The sequence below is a fragment of the Anolis sagrei genome, chromosome 4, assembly GCF_037176765.1.
Source record: "Anolis sagrei isolate rAnoSag1 chromosome 4, rAnoSag1.mat, whole genome shotgun sequence".
Lineage (NCBI taxonomy): Eukaryota > Metazoa > Chordata > Lepidosauria > Squamata > Dactyloidae > Anolis > Anolis sagrei.
In genome coordinates this window covers 138364594-138373858 of record NC_090024.1, presented here as the reverse complement: position 1 = coordinate 138373858, position 9265 = coordinate 138364594, and the positions used below count along the sequence as shown (strand labels likewise).

Sequence of the window (9265 nt, the reverse complement as noted above, 5' to 3'; positions counted from 1 at the left end):
ATTACCTCTTTCAGTAACTTTGTAGAGGAATTTGGGCCAAAGTAGCAAAATTTGTAGAGGTACTTTGCCCTATGTTTGAAGAAAAGCTGTGAAGTTAGTCACTTTGGGCTAAGAACTATAACTCATGTCCGACTTTACTGTATCCACATAAAAAAAATCAATTCTGCTGTCAAAATCAATTATAAGTTTTCTTTTGAACTAAATGAAAACAATGTAAAGAGTTCTGTCCATCAACCAATGCCTCAATCTTAGATCCTTCTTCAAAAGAAAATGCATATATAAATTCCACAATCTCTATTAAGCTGTTGTTCTGGGACAAAATCAGATTTTCTAACCAAAAACTTTCTGGCACAAAACAATTTTAGACACAAATCTTGTGCCTCTTTCCAAGAAAAGGTTGCTGGGTAACAAAATAAAACTTTAAACTCATAACCTTGAGGATTTTTTTTTTGGTTGTGTCAGGAACAACTTGAAAAACTGCAAGTCGCTTCTGGTGTGAGAGAATTGGCTGTCTGCAAGGTCGTTGCCCAGGGGACGGCTGGATGATTTGATGTTTTTATCATCCCAGATTAGAAGTTAAGGATTTCCCCATTAGTTACAGTTAAGAAGATAGTGCCTGTTCCCTGTGGACAAGATTAGAGAGAGCCAATAGACTGTTAAGAAAGCCTTGAAGTACCTGTTTGTTTTCATTAATAAAGAACTTTGTTGAAACTTTAAGTATTCTAGAGACTGTGTTTTAAGGAAATCCAAAGGCCTTTAATCTGAGGCAGCTGAGGCAGCCCCAGCGACCCGTTGGGCACACAGAATTTATGTCCTGTCTACAGTCTGATGCACAGGCCCAGCGTGCGACAGCACACTTCAGCTTTGATATTTAAAGTGTTAAAGGAAACATTTAAAAGTAGACTCTATCCTGTGAGGGCCTGTGTGCTCTGTTCATAGTTGAGGGATTTCTCCTTTTCTTTTTGGGGCAAGTTCAGGCTAAGTTCAGATTGATTCTGGAAGTTGTGTGTATGTGGGAAGGCCCTGGGACACTCAAAGCAGCAAGCCCAGAAGCGCCTGCCTTCCTTCCCACTGAACTTCAGGCTCGCCTTGGCAGATGGTCCTCCCTCTGGAAGTCAGTCCTGGGAGGCAGGCAGGCAGAGAGAGAGAGAGAGAGACCCTCCTCCCTTCCCGCCCCTTCCTCCCTTCCCCTTGCTAAGAACGGCGTGGGCGTCCCCGCTATCCGCGAAGGGACTGAGCCTGAGCCCACCCCTCTCCCCCTCTGCCCTCCCTTTTGCGCACAGCCATTTCTCCCGGGTTGCCCCCTCCCTCCTTTGTTCTCCCGACCCCGCCCTCCCTTCGCTTTTTTTTGCTCGCCCATTGGCTAGCGCGGACGCCACTCCGGGGGGGGGGAGAGAGAGGTGGGCGTTCGGGTCCCGTTCTCCCCGGCGCGGAGAAAGGAGGGTGTGAGAGGGGAGCGTGAAGAGAAAGAAAGAGCAAGAGAGCGCGAGAGCGAGCGAGCGCGCGCCCACGGCGGCCAGCTGTCCAGCGAGGGTCTGCTTCTCTCTCTCTCCGTCTCGCGCCAGGTAAGCCGGGCTCGAGCGCGCCTCTTTTGCCCCAGACGGGAACGGGGGTGACTGGAGCGCGGAGACAAAAGGCAAGCGGGCCTTTCTCTCTCTTAGCTCCTCTCTCTCTCTTGCCTCCTTTCAGGCAGGCCCTAAGCTTGGCGCCTGGTGGAGGAATGGCTTTGCCATTCGGCGTTGCATCCCTCCTGGGCCCCGTCTGAGGCGTGGGAGGCACTCCATGCACCCTCCAGGCCTTGCCCCGCCGCCTTCAAGGCTTCTTCGGTGTCGGTTTGGGCTGATGGGAGCGGCCCTCACCGGCTTTTCACCCAAGAAAGCCCTACAGTGTGAAAAACAGCGAGTTTCGAGTGTTGAGGGGGGAAATCTTCGGGCTTTTGTTTCACACAGAGTGGGTTATTTGAAACAGAGAGTGTCAGGGTTCTACGTTCAAAAGTATGACTAAAAACGGGTGAATCAGCCAATCTGTTTGTCCTTTCCTGTCTAGAGTTTCTTACACTCACTTTTGAAAATTCAGGAAAGTTGTGAATCATCCCCATTGGGAGTGACTACAAGTCCTACCAGCTCAACCCCTTCCACACAGCTGTATAAAATCCGCATTGAACTGGGTTATATGGCAGTGTGGACTCAGGGCTCTTCCACACAGCCATATCACCCAGAATATCAAGGCAGATAATCCAAAATATATGCTTTGAACTGGATTAGCAGAGGCACCTTCCACATAGCAGTATAAAATCCCACATTATCTGGGTTGAAGTTGGTTATATGGCAGTGTGGACTCAGATAACCCAGCTGCCCTTCCACACAGCCATATCACCCAGAATATCAAGGCAGATAATCCAAAATATATGCTTTGAACTGGGTCATCTGAGGGCCCCTCCACGCAGCCCTATATCCCAGAATATCAAGGCAGACAATCCCACAATATCCGCTTTGAACTGGGTTATCTGAGTCCACATTCAGATAATGTGGGATTCCTGCCTTGATATTCTGGGATATAAGGCTGTGTGGAAGGGCCCATCCACACAGCCATATAATCTATATAAATAAAGATGTTATGTTCGTTTGTGGGATTAACGTAACTCAATAACCACTGGATGAATTGACACCAAATTTGGACATAATACACCTATCAGGCCAGCAAGTGACCATCACTCAGAAAAACACAGAAAAACACAGCAGAAGAGACTCAATAAATAAAAAAACAAAAACAAAAAATACAACGCATGCGCAAAACCACAAATACACACAAACACATATATATACACATATACACAAATACACACACACACACACAACACATATACACAGACTGGGCCACAGCAACAAGGCAAAAAATCCCACAATATCTGCTTGAACTGGGTTATCTGAGTCTACACTGTCATATATTCCAGTTCAAAGCAGAAAATGTGGGCTTTTATTCAGCTGTGTGGAAGGAGCCTGAGTCCACACTACCATATAACCCGCTTCAACCCAGATAATGTGGGATTTTATACCGCTATGTGGAAGGTGCCTCTGCTAATCCAGTTAAAAACAGGTATTATGGATGATCTGCTTTGATATTCTGGTTTATATGGCTGTGTGGAAGAGCTCTGAGTGTTTTCCGGGATGCAAGTCTACAGTATTTTTTTTTTTCAAATTCTTCGACATGTACACGTTTCTTTGAACGGATGTTGAATGGATTGATCTGACTCAGACTTATTCATAACTTTTTTTTACTTCTGTGGTAAGATTTGTTTCCAGATGACCAGATGAATATGTAACACGTTTTTGGTTCCTGAGTTATCAATGTCATTTCCTAATTGATTCTATCATAAAAACATGGAAAAGGTTTATTAGAATGCAATTTTTTTGTTTCTGTGGAGCACATTTTGCTTAAGTTTTTCAATGAATATCTGATAAGAGGCTCAACCAATTCAACATAGTTTGTGGCAGCCACAAAAACAAAGTTTCTGGGGTAGAACAGCTACTTTTAAATGAGAAATAACACTTTCAAACCAGGAACGGATTTTTTTTCCAGATTTTTTTTACATAATTTAATGTGCCATGGCCCAATGCTATGGAATTGTGGGAGTTGGAGTTTTGCAAAATCTTTAGCCTCCTCCGCCAGAAAACACTGGTGCTTCACCAAACTACAAACCCCAGGATCCTATAGCCTTGAACTATAGTAATTAAACTGGTAAAAAACTGTATTAATTATAAATAATAACAATTTATTTATTACCCGCCTCTTCCCATGGCTGAAGCCGGGTCACAGCACAATCAAAAACATACAAATACTACAAAAAAAATTACCAACACACATATTAAAATGCAGTTCTGCTAAAGATACAGATCAGATCATTTCTGTAAATTACACATTCATCACATAGATGAGAGACCAAAACACGGGACATGACTTTTATGCTTTCAACTGGCTGGATAAGCTTGGCGGAAAAGAGGGGTTTTTAGTCAGTTTTCAAATTCTGACAGCTGATCTAGTTCTCAGAGCTTTTCTGGCAGGTCGTTCCTCAGTCTTGGGGCGGCAGATGAAAAGGTCCTCTAGGTGGTGGGTGGTGGTTGCCTGTCAGGTTTTGGCAGGCTGGAGCAGACACCCCCCCCCCCTTCCAGGGACCTCAGTTTTCGAGACAGATTATACAGTGGGAGGGGGGAGACAATCCTGTAGCTAATCTGGACCTAAACCATGTAGGGATTTAAAGGTCAATACCAACACCTTATTCTTTGCCCGGAAACTAATCGGCAGCCAGTGCAGTGACTATAGGACAGATGTGATATTCTCACTCCTAGATGTTTCTGCAACCAGTCTGGCTGCCGCATTTTGAACCAGTTGGAATTTCCAAACTTGGTACAAAAGTAGCTCAATGTAGAGTGCATTGCAGAAGTTCAATCTTGAGGTTACCAGTGCATGCACTGCCATTTTAAGGTCCTCTAAATCTAGGGAGGGGTGCAGCTGGTTTATCAGCCAAAGCTGATAGTAAGCACTCCTAATCATCTCAACTACCTGGGCTGACATTTGGAGAGACGGATCCAGGAGCACTCCCAAGCTGCAAACACAGTCTTTCAGGGGGAGTGTCACCCCATCCAGAACTTTTTGACACATCTCCATCCCCAGATTAGGATCCTTGATGGCAAGAACCTCTGTTCTGTGTGTATTCAGTTTCAATTTGTTTTTCCTCATCCAGCTCATTACCTCCATCAGGCATTAATTCAGAGGAGATACACTGTCTTTAGCTAAAACTGTTTTTGAAGACATAGAAAATATATTTGGGTGTCATCAGCATACTGCTCACACCCTGTCCCATGCCTACGGATGATCTCTCCCAGCGGCTTCATATAAATATTAAAGAGTATTGGGGATAGAATGGCCCCTTGTGGGATACCACATAACAGCTCCTTTTTTGAGGAGCAGCTATCCCCAAGCGCCACCATCTGGAACCTGCCTGAGAAGCACGACCGGAACCAGTGCAATACAGTTTGGATGTGTTCCCAAACCATTATTTTGAAACTTGGTGGAAATCATACCACCTGTCTAAAGGAGCAATTGTCTTAAAGTGCAGACTTTTCAATTTGATGGCTTCTGTTCTGGATTATTCTGTAAAATTGCTTTAATTTCTGTTTTAAATTCCTTTATAAAGCTCAGCAAAAGAATAAGTTACAATGAATGGCTTGAAGTGTAAACTTCAGAGTAATAGTTTGATTTACATTGTCTATATGAACATTCTGTATCAAATAAATAAAATGCACACTTCATCAGATGCAGGAATGAACTGAAGCAAAATAGAAAAATAAGCTGTGCTTTGTTTGTGGAAAGGGAAGTGGATAGATGTCTCATTCCTCTGTTTTGGGGTGAGACACTTTTTCAGCCTATGAGCTGCCACTCAAAGTTACAAGCGGATTGAGAGCAAACATCTCATTTTCATTCAAAGTGTTATCTACCATATATGAGAGGTATTAAGCACAGCCTGCAGAAATGGAGTGTAACTACAAAGGGTATATCCGTGCAGTGTGTATTAAAGCCTATAATCGGTGTTCAAAGTGAGACAGACACAATCACATTTTAGGAATAGATCCTGCTCAGCTATCTCATGATCATTTCCACCTCAATAAAATATTCAATTTGAATAGACAACAAAGTGCGTCAGCCTGTGAAAAATATGGCAACTTCAAACAGAGTAAGGAGATGCAAAATCCATACATAAATTGCACCAACATCAAGGATTTTTAATCCATATAGGATCATTGGATGAGTTTTATCTGTTCACTGAATTGAGCACAAAATTGACACATTTCCTTCCACTCTCCCTGCAATTTCCTTCTTGTTACCTAGACAATTGTGTTTGCATGCATTTTTTTCTAGTGAAGGGCTCAGTATCTTTTATCAGATTCTCAGAGGGGCCTGTAACCCCGAAAATTGAGAATAATTGCCAGAAGTTCTAGCACTGGTTTCAATTTTCTGCAAAACATGACTCATTTCTTTCTTTAAGTTTGTAACTCCCACCACCAGTAATGTATTATGCTCATATCCTTCCATAGATAGAATATATTTTCCACTTGGACACCACCACTCTGTAATACACACTATTTGTTTCTTTATATTATTTTAAACATATCTCAGTCAAATATCTGTAAGATCTTGTCCGGTTGTATCAGCTATTATTAATGTTGCTTTTTGAAAAAAAAATCTACCTTTAAATCATATATTTAGCTTTGTATTTCTATTCTTGGTTTTCTCTCTTCACTTTAGGAAGCTCTTTTTGTTTCCCCACAGTTAGCTCTGTGTAGACCTAGTAAGTCAATACTATTCAACTGTTTTAGACCGATACAAAAAGCATAACACATTCTGTTGACCAAATCATTAATATCCTCACATTACCACTTCTTTCCTTGTTTCTCCCTGCTCTACATAGAATCTAACAGCCTATTTTAATTATGATGATTTCCAGAAATGTAGTTATGCTGACACAGAACTTGGCTTTAACAATGCAAAAAAACAGATAATGGAGAGAGGTAATCCAAAACTCATTTTGGTGTCACAGGCCAAACTCTTGACCCTTATAAAAGGTCAGAAGCAGCTCAGAGCACAAATACCGGCTAATTGCTAAAGACCCTTAAGGACAGAAGTTCAGTGTCATGATACCAGTATATAAAAAGGGTTTCAAGAAGATTTTTTAAAAGGTCTTATCAGTTTATTAAGCACTATCTCTAAAACCTATGTTTATTATATTTTACTTAAGGCAAGAGATTAAGAAACTAATAGCAAAAGAAAAGGGTGCTTCTGAAGAAGAAACAAATTACAGTGCAATGCATCAATTCAGGGCAATAGAACATGTAGCCCTTCAGATACTGAACTGAAATCCCCACAGCATCCTGAAGTAATGGTATGTTGGTCAGAATTGGCAGTAATTGGAGTCCAACAACTGGAGATTATAGGCATCACACCTCTGATTTTAAAGATTGGATGGATTTCTAAAACCTAAACTTGAAAACACCTTTGTTTATGATTTGGTAACCAAATGTTGATTTGTATTTAAATCATCACCAATGAACATCTATGAGAGACTATTGCTACCACTGAAATAATTAGGGAGAGAACTAAAATCTTTTTGTTTTATCTTATGTTAAGATTATATAGGGTCTACAGTGTTTTTCTAGCTGGTAATGTGACATTTCTTATTTTCTTCTGCGCAGAGAATAAAGTGATTTAGTTTGGCAGGATTTAGTAAACAGGAATAATTACTGTTGATTTATATCAAAAGAAATAGCCGATACTGTGCTATGCATTTTAGAAGTACCCAAAGAAATCAGTAACACCATTACTGAAAAGAAGAATAAGAGTTTAAATATTAAAATATTTAAGCACTTTCATGTTTCTTTAACTGGAGAAAATTGGGCTAATATTGGAAAGATCAACTTTCCAGGAAACTGTTTTGAATTTTGACCAATATAAGAAGGATAATCTAGACCTGCAAATTTATAGAAACGTTCATAATATTATGAGCTACAATGAACCTCTAAATGTTTGGGATATTGGATTTTTATTTTTTTTAAAAAAAAATCTGCTTCAGTTTTTGGTGATATTCTGGAAGTGATGCATTTGTGGATGAAATAGATTATTACCTTTTAGGAATATAGGATTTTAGTTTTCATATTCAGTTGAGTTTGTGATTTTATTTGTAGTAATTTGTGAAATTCATAGAGACTAGTTAGGTCCAGACATGTGAAAGTATCGCTAAGAGCCTACTTCCAGGTTACAGTTAAACTATAACTATAGAGTGTAGAAGTGCCCCAGAACCATTCACATTTCCATTTGTGATCCTAATTAGAATGCAAACATTAACATTGGTGATTTAAAATATCTTGATATACATATATCAGTAGACAAGTTTGGAATATCTTCTACCTTCACAGTGAACTTGTAACAATACTGTAAGCAATCAATTGCTGAATTGTGTCTACTTGATGACCCCAAAGAAGAATAATATATCTATATTTATATCTATATACAATGGTAAGCAAGGAATTCAAGAATTCAGTAGCAAAACTGAAGATGATCAGTATGTTGTTTCATTTGTGAGTTAGGTAGGTCAGCAAGATACTGTGGTTACCATATGTTGCAATACTTTCAAATTAAAAGATATAGCCAGCCACAGAGCTGCATGAAAATCCTTAATGTGGAAGGCAAAATATTGGACACAGTCTGGAACTAGAATACTTCCCTGTTCCTGTTGTATCAACTTGGACTTGACCTGTACAGTGGTTTTAGTAAAACCCAAAATGTTTGTTAGAAATGATATTCAAGACTGATAGTCAATTCTGACAAAATCTGGAATAACAGATGCTTTTAAAGATTTCCAGTGTATTTTTCTGATAAGAGTTGCCTCATTATGTGTATGTGCAACATTTGCAAAATTGGGCAGCTTTGACCAGGGTTGACACTACAGAATGTTGAATGCATCTTTTGGTGATCTGCCACTATTCCAAAGATCCACCACAAGGGACATTGAGAGAGCATTCCTTGCTGTCAGAGAGTAATTTGTCCTCTTGCATCATTAGTCTGCAATGCTAAGTCCATTTGATTGCAACTGGGAGGAACCCAATAGTGTTGTGTACCATGCACCTTATGCTTTCACCAGAAAAACTGAGGAAATGTACAAATGCAAGTGATTCTCAGTATTTTACTCTAGTTTATGCAAGTGTGAAAAGTAAAGCTATGTGACAATACATGTCTCCATTTGTGTGCAGTTTTTTGGGAAATAGCAGCATCACAATTCATGCAACAAAATTGGCATATGTATCTAAGATAGATACATTTATGCATGGACTTTAGAAACATACAAACTTCAAGATTATTTGGGTGCATCCTGATATTTCTAAGTACTCCAAGAATGCCTAGACCTGACCCAGGTTTGAATCCCCACTACAGGGATGTTTGGTTTGCAGTAAACCATTGGGTTAACCTATCTGGCAGATTTGGGAAGACAATGAGGTGTCAAGATTGAGCTGCTCTGAATTCTTGAGGGACAGGGTAGAATAAACATGTAAACAAATTGGTTCTTTAACCATTATAGAAATCATGTCCTCAATTGGATGTTTATTGTCGAATTGGGAAAGGTAGCTAATATTTTGACAGTTTAAGTTTAAGAATAGTGACACTCTGGAATATATCTAGAGAAGAATAAAAATATAGTGAAAAGCTTGAAGACTAA

General features: G+C 40.1%; 1 protein-coding gene across 4 annotated transcripts in view; it reads left to right on the top strand.

Moving 5' to 3' along the window:
• The first annotated feature begins 1383 nt into the window (after nt 1-1383).
• Nucleotides 1384-9265, top strand: part of AFAP1 (actin filament associated protein 1) — a 78418-nt gene continuing 70536 nt past the window's right edge. For 2 of the 4 annotated variants that reach the window (XM_060774101.2, XM_060774100.2), the window contains exon 1: nt 1384-1565. The gene's annotated coding sequence lies outside the window, so the exon portion shown is untranslated. The remainder of the gene's footprint in view (nt 1566-9265) is intronic. The other 2 variants (XM_060774103.2, XM_060774102.2) reach the window with 1 other exon arrangement.